General features: G+C 46.7%; 1 long non-coding RNA gene across 1 annotated transcript in view; it reads right to left on the reverse strand.

Moving 5' to 3' along the window:
* Positions 1 to 13,012, reverse strand: part of LOC311112339 — a 41,255-nt gene extending 28,243 nt beyond the window's left edge. The window contains exon 1 of the long non-coding RNA XR_014610863.1: positions 12,845 to 13,012. This is a non-coding gene — a long non-coding RNA (uncharacterized lncRNA). The remainder of the gene's footprint in view (positions 1 to 12,844) is intronic.
* Positions 13,013 to 13,152: the final 140 nt, after the last annotated feature.

Below are 13,152 nucleotides of genomic sequence, written 5' to 3' on the forward strand. Positions count from 1 at the left end.
CTGTAAGACGCGTAGGGATGCATTCTGTGCGCAGTCATTATTTTGATATGAGAAACATACACAGGGGCGTCAGTTGGGTATACCCTAGCTCAATACCAAAAATGTAAAGTAGGCAACAAAATAAAGAATAGACTAAAATCATTTCAATCCCGATGAAAATGCAACGGCTGTTCCGCATACTCGTGCTGGCTTTAGGACCATGCGGAGCATCGCTCGGAGAGCAGCTGCCACCCTGTGTGCATTTTGTTCAAGTGGATCACTTTTGTCAAGTCGGTGACAATGGTTTTTCACCGCCTTTCAAAGTGTGTTGCATTATGAAGATAACAATATTCAGACTTGCGCCTACATGTCGACTTCATGAACTTCACAATAACCATGTGATCAACGGTCATGAAGTTTTGATTGCAGTCTACTTCAATTTTCTGCAGTTGCTCCTCACCAGCTGCAACTTGCAGCCATCGCCTGCAAGCAACTTTGCCGCGATTCATATGTATACAGTGGATATGCACAAATTAATGTGATATTTGAAGCTTTCTCTCCCCAATTGATAGTACAATGTACACATACACTACCAGTCAAAGGTTTGGACACACTTCCTCATTCAAGGGTTTTGCTTTATCTTTACTATTTTTGACATTGTAGAATAATAGTGAAGACATTAAAACTATGAAATAACACATATGGAATCATGTAGTAAACAAAAAAGTGTAAACAAATCAAAATATATTTTATATTTGAGATTCTTCAAATAGCCACCCTTTGCCTTGATGACAGCTTTGCACACTCTTGGCATTCTCTCAACCAGCTTCACTTGGAATGCTTTTCCAACAGTCTTGAAGGAGTTCCCACATATGCTGAGCAATTCTTGGCTGCTTTCCTTCACTCTGCGGTCCAACTCATCCCAAACCATCTCAATTGGGTTGAGGTCCGGGGATTGTGGAGGCCAGGTCATCTGATGCACTCCATCACTCTCCTTCTTGGTCAAATAGCCCTTACACAGCCTGGAGGTGTGTTGGGTCATTGTCCTGTTGAAAAATATAAGATAGTCCCACTAACCCCAAACCAGATGGGATGGTGTATCGCTGCAGAATGCTGTGGTAGCCATGCTGGTTGTGTGCCTTGAATTCTAAATAAATCAAAGACAGTGTCAACAACAAAGCACCCCCACACCAAAACACCTCCTCCTCCATGCTTTACGGTGGGAACTACACATGCGGAGATCATCCGTTCACCCACACCGCGTCTCACAGACACAGCGGTTGGAACCAAAAATGTCCAATTTGGACTCCACCGGTCTAATGTCCGTTGCTCGTGTTTCTTGGCCCAAGCGGTTCTCTTCTTCTTATTGTTGTTCTTTAGTAATGGTTTCTTTGCAGCAATTCGACCATGAAGGCCTTATTCACACAGTCCCCTCTGAACAGTTGATGTTGAGATGTGTCTGTTACTTGAACTCTGTGAAGCATTTATTTGGGCTGCAATTTCTGAGGCTGGTAACTCTAATGAACGTATCCTCTGCAGCAGAGTTAACTCTGGGTCTTCCATTTCTGTTGCGGTCCTCATGAGAGCCAGTTTCGTCATAGCGCTTGATGGTTTTTGCGACTGCACTTGAAGAAACTTTAAAGTTCTTGAAATGTTCCATATTAACTGACCTTCATGTCTTAAAAGTAATGATGGACTGTCGTTTCTCTTTGCTTATTTGAGCTGTTCTTGCCATAATATGGACTTGGTCTTTTACCAAATTGGGCTATCTGCTGTATACCCCCACTACCTTGTCACAGCACGACTGATTGGCTCAAAGAAATTAAGAAGGAAAGAAATTCCACAAAATAACTTTTAAGAAGGCACACCTGTTAATTGAAATGCATTAATTAAGCTGGTTTAGAGAATGTCAAGAGTGTGCAAAGCTGTCATCAAGGCAAAGGTTGGCTATTTGAAGAATCTCAAATATAAAATATATCTTGATTTGTTTAACACTTTTTGGGTTACTACATGTTTCCATATGTGTTATTTCATAGTTTTGATGTCTTCACTACTATTCTACAATGTAAAAATAGTGAAATAAAGAAAAACCCTTGCATGAGTAGGTGTGTCCAAACTTTTGACTGGTAGTTTACAGTCGTTATCAAAAGTTTTGAGAATGACACAAATATTACTTTTCACAAAGTCTGCTACCTCAGTTTTTATGATGGCAATTTGAATATACTTCAGAATGTTATGAAGAGTGATCAGATGAATTGCAATTCATTACAAAGTCCCTCTTTGCCATGAAAATGAACGTAATCCCCCAAAAAACATTTCCACTGCATTTCAGCCCTGCCACAAAAGGACCAGCTGACATCATGTCACTGATTGTCTCGTTAACACAGGTGAGAGTGTTGACGAGGACAAGGCTGGAGATCACTATGTCATGCTGATTGAGTTAGAATAACTGACTGGAAGCTTTAAAAGGAGGGTGGTGCTTGAAATCATTGTTCTTCCTCTGTTAACCATGGTTACCTGCAAAGGAAACACGTGCCGTCATCATTGCTTTGCACAAAAAGGGCTTCACAGGCAAGGATATTGCTGCTAGTAAGATTGCACCTAAATCAACCATTTATCGGATCATCAAGAACTTCAAGGAGAGAGGTTCAATTGTTGTGAAGAAGGCTTCAGGGCGCCCAAAAAAGTCCAGCATGCGCCAGGACCATCTCCTAAAGTTGATTCAGCTGTGGGATCGGGGCACCACCAGTGCAGAGCTTGCTCTGGAATGGCAGCAGTCAGGTGTGAGTGCATCTGCACGCACAGTGAGGCGAATACTTTTGGAGGATGGCCTGGTGTCAAGAAGGGCAGTGAGGAAGCCACTTCTCTCCAGGAAAAACATCAGGGACAGACTGATATTCTGCAAAAGGTACAGGGATTGGACTGCTGAGGACTGGGGTAAAGTCATTTTCTCTGATGAATCCCCTTTCCGATTGTTTGGGGCATCCGGAAAAAAGCTTGTCCGGAGAAGACAAGGTGAGTGCTACCATCAGTCCTGTGTCATGCCAACAGTAAAGCATCCTGAGACCATTCATGTGTGGGGTTGCTTCTCAGCCAAGGGAGTGGGCTCACTCACAATTTTGCCTAAGAACACAGCCATGAATAAAGAATGGTACCAACACATCCTCCGAGAGCAACTTCTCCCAACCATCCAAGAACAGTTTGTTGACGAACAATGCCTTTTCCAGCATGATGGAGCACCTTGCCATAAGGCAAAAGTGATAACTAAGTGGCTCGGGAACAAAACATCGACATTTTGGGTCCATGGCCAGGAAACTCCCCAGACCTTAATCCCATTGAGAACTTGTGGTCAATCCTCAAGAGGCGGGTGGACAAACAAAAACCCACAAATTCTGACAAACTCCAAGCATTGATTATGCAAGAATGGGCTGCCATCAGTCAGGATGTGGCCCAGAAGTTAATTGACAGCATGCCAGGGCGGATTTCAGAGGTCTTGAAAAAGAAGGGTCAACACTGCAAATATTGACTCTTTGCATAAACTTAATGTAATTGTCAATAAAAGCCTTTGATACTTATGGAATGCTTGTAATTATACTTCAGTATACCATAGTAACATCTGACAAAAATATCTAAAAACACTGAAGCAGCAAACTTTGTGAAGACCAATACTTGTGTCATTCTCAAAACTTTTGACCACGACTGTATATATATTGTTTTTGTTGCATAAAATGTGGCGCTCAAAACTGGTCGGGCTCCGCCCCACCTGCCCTGAATGACGGCTCGCCACTGCTCATGCTATTGTGTTGTGTCTGCAATGGAATTACAGTATGAGTGAGTGATTAAGTCATAACATTCCTTTGAACTCATATCAGATCCCGGATGTATGATTAACATGTCCTTGTTGGTTCATTGACAGAATTCCATTTTATAGACAGCCTATTGCTGTGCTATAGTCTAAATATTTTGGGAAAGGGACAGACATTTAGTCTGGGATTTGGTCTGATATCAGAATTCAGCAAACATCAATTGTTTCTGCGAGTGACATAACCAATAACCAGTCCTTAATTTGTAAATCAGGAGGTGCCGGAACAAAATGTGTGCGCGAGAGGTGGGTGACCTGAAGAATTCTGAGGTACCGGAACGCATGAGAAAAAAAAGTACCTTTATAATAAAGCATTGCATGCATATCATCGCATTGGCGTAGTGGCATTGTCAAGGGCGACGTGTATGCGGTGAGCGAAGTCAAGCGCAGGACACAGAAATACTGGCAGACGTACTTTACTAGTTAGTAAAGAACATACAAAACAAAACCCCCTAACAGGGAGGAAAACAAATACACGCATACGACAAACAGCAATGCCGACCATATGAGACACAAAACAATAACACACAATTACCAAACGAGAGACATGGGTAAATATAGGGACTACAATCAAACATAATAGCATACAGGTGTAACCACTCAAGACAGAACAAGACAAACACCGAAACATCGATCGGCAGCAGCTAGTACTCCGGGGACGACGAACGCCGAAGCCTGCCCGAGCAAGGAGGAGGAGCAGCCTCGGCAGAATCCGTGACAGTACCCCCCCCTTGCCTCGGGGACGGCCAGGAGGACGCGGAGCAGGGCGAGTCGGATGACTCCGGTGGAAATCCGTCAACAGGGAGGGATCTAGGATGTCTCTCCTAGGGACCCAGCACCGTTCCTCCGGACCGTACCCCTCCCACTCCACGAGATACTGCAGACCCCCCATCCGACGCCTCGAATCCACAATGGAACGGACTGAGTACACCAGAGCCCCTTCGATGTCTAGTGGGGGCGGAGGAGCCTCTCGTATCTCATTCTCCTGGAGTGGACCAGCTACCACCGGCCTGAGGAGAGACACATGGAACGAGGGGTTAATGCGGTAATTTATGGGCAGTTGTAACCTATAACATACCTCGTTCAATCTCCTCAGGACTTTAAATGGCCCCACAAACCGCTGACCCAGCTTCCGGCAGGGCAGGCGAAGGGGCAGGTTTCGGGTCGAGAGCCAGACCCGATCTCCAGGTGCATAAACCGGACCCTCACTGCGGTGGTGATCGGCGCTCGCCTTTTGCCTACTGATAGCCTGCTGCAGATGGACATGCGCAGCGTTCCATGTTTCCTCCGAGCGCTGAAACCACTCATCCACCGCAGGAGCGTCGATCTGGCTCTGATGCCAGGGTGCCAGGACCGGCTGATACCCCAACACACACTGAAAAGGCGTAAGATTAGTGGAGGAGTGGCGAAGTGAGTTTTGGGCTATCTCTGCCCAGAGGATATAACCCGACCACTCCTCCTGCCGGTCCTGGCAATAGGACCTCAGAAACCTACACACATCCTGGTTTACTCTCTCCACCTGCCCATTACTCTCAGGGTGAAAACCTGAGGAAAGGCTAATCGAGACCCCCAAACATTCCATAAACGCCCTCCAGACTCTAGAGGTGAACTGGGGACCCAGATCAGACACTATATCCTTAGGCACCACGTAGTGCCGGAAGACATGAGTAAACAGGGCGTCGGCCATTTGTAGGGCTGTGGGGAGACCTGGCATCGGAATGAGACGGCAGGCCTTAGAAAACCGATCCACAACGACCAAGATCGTGGTATTCCCCTGGGAGGGGGGAAGGTCCGTGACAAAATCCACCGATAGGTGAGACCACGGCCGTTGTGGAACGGGTAGGGGTTGTAACTTCCCTCTGGGCAGGTGTCTAGGCGTCTTACACTGAGCGCACACCGAGCAGGAAGAAACGTAAACCCTCACGTCCTTAGCCAAGGTGGGCCACCAGTACTTCCCGCTAAGGCAGTGCACCGTTCGACCAATACCCGGATGACCATAGGAGGGTGACGTGTGAGCCCAATATATCAGTCGATCCCGGACCTCGAGCGGCACGTACCTCCGCCCCTCTGGACACTCTGGGGGAGTAGAGTCGGTACGTAACGCCTGCTCGATTTCCGCATCGACCTCCCACACCACCGGTGCCACTAGACAAGACTCCGGGAGTATGGGAGTGGGCTCAATGGACCTCTCCTCTGTGTCATATAGCCGGGACAGGGCGTCTGCCTTAGCGTTCTGTAACCCTGGTATATACGTGAGCTTAAATACAAACCGGGCAAGAAACATGGACCACCTAGCCTGACGAGGGTTCAGTCTCCTCGCTTCCCGGATGTACTCCAGGTTATGATGGTCAGTCAGAATGAGGAAAGGGTGTTTAGCCCCCTCAAGCCAATGCCTCCACACCTTCAGGGCTTGAACCACCGCTAGCAGCTCCCTGTCCCCCACGTCATAATTGCGTTCCGCCGGACTGAGCTTCTTGGAATAAAAAGCACAGAGGCGGAGTTTTGGATGCGTGCCCGAGCGTTGAGACAGTACAGCACCTATCCCCGCCTCGGACGCATCCACCTCAACTTGGAACGCCAAAGAGGGGTCCGGATGTGCCAGCACCGGAACCGAGGTGAACAGGTCCTTCAGATGTCTAAACGCCCTGTCCGCCTCAGCCGACCACTGCAAACACACCGGGCCCCCCTTTAGCATGGAGGTGATGGGAGCTGCCTCCTGTCCAAAACCCCGGATAAACCTCCGGTAGTAATTGGCAAAACCCAAAAACCGCTGCACCTCCTTAACCGTGGTGGGAGTCTGCCAATTACGCATGGCTGAAACGCAGTCAATCTCCATCTCCACCCCTGACGCGGACAATCGATGTCCCAGGAAGGAGATGGACTCCTGGAAAAACAGGCATTTCTCCGCCTTCACATACAAGTCATGCTCCAACAGTCTACCCAGCACCCGACGCACCAGGGACACATGCTCGGCTCGTGTATCGGAGTATATTAGAATGTCATCAATATACACCACTACACCCTGTCCATGCAAATCCCGGAAAATCTCGTCCACAAATGATTGGAAGACTGAAGGAGCATTCATTAACCCGTATGGCATGACGAGATACTCATAGTGACCCGAGGTGGAACTAAATGCTGTTTTCCATTAATCTCCCTCCCTAATGCGCACCAGGTTGTAAGCGATCCTGAGATCCAATTTTGTGAAGAATCGCGCCCCGTGTAATGACTCCGTCATACTCGCAATCAGAGGGAGAGGATAGCTGTATTTAATGGTAATCTGGTTAAGACCACGGTAATCAATACACGGGCGCAAACCCCCATCCTTCTTCTTCACAAAAAAGAAACTTGAGGACGCAGGGGAAGTGGACGGCCGAATGTATCCCTGTCCCAGAGATTCGGTGACGTATGTCTCCATAGCCGCCGTCTCCTCCTGAGACAGAGGATACACATGACTACGAGGAAGTGCAGCGCCTGCCTGGAGGTCTATCGCACAATCCCCCTGTCTATGAGGTGGTAATTGAGTCGCCTTCTTCTTACAGAAGACGAGTGCCAAATCTGCATTCTCAGGAGGAATGTGCATTGCGGGCATTTGGTTCGGACTTTCCACCGTCGTTGCCCCTACGGAAACACCTATACACCGCCCGACACACTGATCAGACCATCCCTTGAGAGCCCTCTGTTGCCATGAAATGTTGGGGTCATGAGATATTAACCAGGGAAGCCCCAACACCACGGGAAACGCAGGAGAGTCAATCAAATACAACTGTATAATCTCCTCATGACCCCCCTGCGTCTTCATCTTAAGTGGCGCTGTGACCTCCCTAATCAATCCCGACCCCAAAGGGCGGATGTCTAGGGCATGGATGGGGAAGGGCACATCAACTGGTATAAGGGGAATCCCTAACTTATACGAGAAACAGCGATCGATAAAATTCCCAGCTGCGCCTGAATCGACTAGCGCCTTATGCTGGGAGTGAGAAGAAACCTCGGGAAACACAACTTTAATACACATATGTACAACAGAGAGCTCTGGGTGAGTTGGGTGCTTACTCACCTGGAATGACTCATCAGTGCGTGGCCTGCTGCCTCGATCCCTAGGAGACCCTCCCCAGCACCGAACCGCAATGTGTCCTCTGCGGCCACAGTTGGTGCAGGGGACGGCCTCTCTCCTAGTCTCTCTCCTCTTCTCTCTAGCACCAGCACCCCCGAGCTCCATAGGGCTCGGCTCGGAGGTGCTGGGGGATGGAATGGACGGCCCCAACTCCGGACGTCCGCGGGTAGCCAACAGGGTATCTAGACGAATCGACATGTCCACCAGCTGATCGAAACTTAGGTTGGTGTCCCTGCAGGCCAACTCTCGGCGAACGTCCTCCCTTAGGCTGCACCTGTAGTGGTCGATGAGGGCCCTCTCATTCCATCCCGCATTGGCAGCCAGAGTCCGGAAGTCCAGTGCGAACTCCTGCTCGCTCCTCTTCCCCTGTCTGAGGTGGAACAGATGCTCACCCGCCGCTTTCCCCTCTGGGGGATGATTGAAAACCGCCCTGAAGCGGCGGGAGAACTCCGCATAGCTGACTGTAGCGGCGTCTATTCCCCTCCACTCTGCGTTGGCCCACTCCAGTGCCTTGCCGGACAGACAGGAGATGAGGGCGGAAAAGCTCTCGTATCCCGAGGGCGCCGGGTGGATGGTGGCCAGGTAGAGTTCCACTTGGAGCAGGAAACTCTGACACCCGGCCGCGGTGCCATCATAAGCCCTCGGGAGCGAGAGCCGAATCCCACTGGACTCCGGAGGTGGAACGATGGGTATGGCAGATGGTGGTGGTATCGTTGGAGGAGGTGTGGGCAAACCTCCTCCTTCCCATCGCCTCAAGGTTTCAATCACTCCTTGTATGGCGGTGCCAAGATCCTGGATCATGGCCGCTTGGTGGATAACGCGCTCCTCCAGTGATCCCATTGGCACCGCCGATCCTGCTGACTCCATGACTGGTGTGTTATTCTGTCAAGGGCGATGTGTATGCGGTGAGCGAAGTCAAGCGCAGGACACAGAGCTACTGGCAGACGTCCTTTACTAGTTAGTAAAGAACATACAAAACAAAACCCCCTAACAGGGAGGAAAACAAATACACGCATACGACAAACAGCAATGCCGACCATACGAGACACAAAACAATAACACACAATTACCAAACGAGAGACATGGGTAAATATAGGGACTACAATCAAACATAATAGCATACAGGTGTAACCACTCAAGACAGAACAAGACAAACACAGAAACATCGATCGGCAGCAGCTAGTACTCCGGGGACGACGAACGCCGAAGCCTGCCCGAGCAAGGAGGAGGAGCAGCCTCGGCAGAATCCGTGACAGGCATAGAGCAGTAGAGTAGAGGCACTTACAGAGGTTGCACACATTGGGAACATTTTTAGTAGCCTAGGGTCCGGGAAAAATGTGGCCTTTTATGAACACATTTCATGTAATTCTACGTCATTTTACATGACTGGAGACTTTGGTAGAACCTTTTTTAATAGACACAAATAATTGAAATGGCAGGCTACTTTGACACTGACGAACTGAGAATCTGAGATCAATAAAAACGACCATGTCTTGAATCCATCAATAGCCTAGGCCTAGATGTGTGGAGACACATATTGTAGGCTACAATGTGAGGAGGAAATTATAGTCAGAAAAATGCTTTCCAGTTTCACTGACACACCCAATGATGCGCAGCTCACTCGCTGGTGATTGCCGATGCGATCGTGCCAAAAGCCTATCTCTCGCTCTCTCTCGTAAAACAATATTTGGAAGTTGATCAAATATTTTGGTAGCCTACAGCATAGAGTCTTCTCTTTTCAGTAGGAGCCATTTGCTTTCCAACCTGTGTTTTCCCTTGATTGCATTTTAAATATTGCGAAAGGCCCGATGAAAACGCAACGGCTGTTCCGCATACTCGTGCTGGCTTTAGGACCATGCGGAGCATCGCTCAGAGAGCAGCTGCCACCCTGTGTGCCTTTTGTTCAAGTGGATCACTTTTGTCAAGTTGGTGACAATGGTTTTTCACCGCCTTTCAAAGTGTGTTGCATTATGAAGATAACAATATTCAGAATTGCGCCTACATGTCGACTTCATGAACTTCACAACAACCATGTGATCAACGGTCATGAAGTTTTGATTGCAGTCTACTTCAATTTTCTGCAGTTGCTCCTCACCAGCTGCAACTTGCAGCCATCGCCTGCAAGCAACTTTGCCGCGATTCATATGTATACAGTGGATATGCACAAATTAATGTGATATTTGAAGCTTTCTCTCCCCAATTGATAGTACAATGTACACATACACTACCAGTCAAAGGTTTGGACACACTTACTCATTCAAGGGTTTTTCTTTATCTTTACTATTTTTGACATTGTAGAATAATAGTGAATACATTAAAACTATGAAATAACACATATGGAATCATGTAGTAAACAAAAAAGTGTAAACAAATCAAAATATATTTTATATTTGAGATTCTTCAAATAGCCACCCTTTGCCTTGATGACAGCTTTGCACACTCTTGGCATTCTCTCAACCAGCTTCACCTGGAATGCTTTTCCAACAGTCTTGAAGGAGTTCCCACATATGCTGAGCAATTCTTGGCTGCTTTCCTTCACTCTGCGGTCCAACTCATCCCAAACCATCTCAATTGGGTTGAGGTCCGGGGATTGTGGAGGCCAGGTCATCTGATGCACTCCATCACTCTCCTTCTTGGTAAAATAGACCTTACATTGCCTGGAGGTGTGTTGGGTCATTGTCCTGTCGAAAAACAAATGATAGTCCCACTACGCCGACACCAGATGGGATGGCGTATCGCTGCAGAATGCTGTAGTAGCCATGCCGATTAAGTGTGCCTTGAATTCTAAATAAATCACAGACAGTGTCACCATCAAAGCACCCCCACACCATAACACCTCCTCCTCCATGCTTCACAGTGGGAAATACACATGCAGAGATCATCCATTCACCCACACTGCGTCTCACAAAGACACGGCGGTTGGAATCAAAAATCTCCAATTTGGACTCCAGACCAAAGGACACATTTCCACCGGTCTAATGTCCATTGCTCGTGTTTCTTGGCCCAAGCAGGTCTCTTCTTCTTATTGGTGTCCTTTAGTAGTGGTTTCTTTGCGGCAATTCGACCATGAAGGCTTGATTCACACAGTCCCCTCTGAACAGTTGATGTTGAGATGTGTCTGTTACTTGAACTCTGGTAACTCTAATGAACTTATCCTCTGCAGCAGAGTTAACTCTGGGTCTTCCATTTCTGTCGCGGTCGTCAATGGAGCCAGTTTCATCATAGCACTTGATGGTTTTTGCGACTGCACTTGAAGAAACGTTCAAAGTTCTTGAAATGTTCTATATTGACTGACCTTCATGTCTTAAAGCAATGATGGACTGTCGTTTCTCATTGCTTATTTGAGCTGTTCTTGCCATAATATGGACTTGGTCTTTTACCAAATAGGTAAAAGATATGTGTTATTTCATAGTTTTGATGTCTTCACTATTATTCTACAATGTAGAAAATAGTTTAAAAAAAGAAAGAAAAACCCTGGAATGAGTAGGTATGTCCAAACGTTTCACTGGTACTGTATAATTACAGTTTGTGAGTGTGTGATATGTTTATTTCGACATTATAAAGAAAACCAAACTCTGCATTCCACAGTAAGAACATCATACCAAAGGTCAAGCATGGTGGTGGTGGTGTGATGGTTTGGGGATGCTTTGCTGCCTCAGGACCTAGACGACTTGCCTTAATAGAAGGAACCATGTATCAGAGAATTCTCTGCTCTGTATCAGAGAATTCTACAGGAGAATGTCAGACCATCCATCTGTGAGCTGAAGATGAAGCACAGCTGGGTCATGCAGCAAGACAATGATCCAAAACACACAATCAAGTCTACATGAAAATTGCTAAAAAGCAACAAATCTGAAGTTTTGGAATGGCCTAGTCAATGTCCAGACCTAATCCCAATTGAGATGTTGTGGCGGGACTTGAAACAAGCAGTTCATGCTTGAAAACCCACACCTCACTGAGTTAGAGCAGTTCTTAGCAGGCCAAAATTCCTCGACAGCGACGTGAGAGACTGATCAACAACTACAGGAAGCATTTGGTTGGAGTCATTGCAGCTAAAGGTGGCACAACCAGTTATTGAGTGTAAGGGGGCAATTACTTTTTCACACAGGGAAATTGGGTGTTGCATAACTTTGTTTATGAAATAAATATGTAATTGTTGTGTTATTTGTTCACTTATGTTCCCTTTATCTAATATTAGGTTTTGGTTGAAGATCTGATAACATTCAGTATCACAAATATGCAAAAGTAGAGAAAATTAGAAAGGGGGCAAATACTTTTCCATAGCACTGTATAGCTGGCAACTAAACATAGGTGCTGTCCATTCAGCACCACACCACGAGCTCCACTATGCCTAACTGTATGGAGGAGCTGTCCATTCAAAAGAGCTGAATCATGGGCGGGGCCTTAGCTCCCTTCAAAAAGGCATGTGTAGATTTTCCTTTTGTATTTCGTGATTTCCGTCATTATTTGGTGGAGTTTGTATCTCTTCATGCATCCCTGTCGATTGTAGGCCTCAGTCCTTTGATATATGCATTTTATTTCAAGGCATGTGTAGGATTTATCTGGCATAGTTTGCATTACCGGTCAACTGTTTTATGCATCAGTTACTTTCACATTGATGTTTGAAGTCGGCCTTGCTATTTGATAGCGTGTATTATGCATATTTTACTTTGTGCACTGTATGCGGCGTTCCACACGTAAATGAGTCAATTTATGATGAGGTTGAGTAGCTAACATTGTACAAACCGTTCCACAGACCTTTAAACCTAATATTGCGGTGATAATTAATGGCTGGGCCATTTTTGTTTGTTTTTGCTGTTCTCTAAATACCATTTTAGAGTTTTTAAATTGTGTAGAAATGCAGTAGGCCTAAATGAGCGTCAACTTACCCAAAATTCCTTGGAGGCTTTGAAATCACCCCCACTCCAACTCATCCCACTTTGCCATTCCCTGGGTTTAGCTGAAATGACGCCATTGCATTATTTAGTGATCACACAGGGAGAAGAGCTGTTCGCGCCTCTCTTTTTTTTTATTGCTAGCTCAATGTGATACACTCTGCGTCTGCGTACTTTTCGTCAGATCCTTTTAGTAGTTATGAAACTTCTAAACTCAGGTTTTGTAATCGAGACGTGCTGGCCAATCAATGCACAGCGATGCTGTTCACGTGATCTCATTTTTACGTAACAAACGGGTGTTC

Source organism: Coregonus lavaretus (assembly GCF_964263955.1).
Source record: "Coregonus lavaretus genome assembly, chromosome: 38".
Classification (NCBI taxonomy): Eukaryota; Metazoa; Chordata; class Actinopteri; order Salmoniformes; family Salmonidae; genus Coregonus; species Coregonus lavaretus.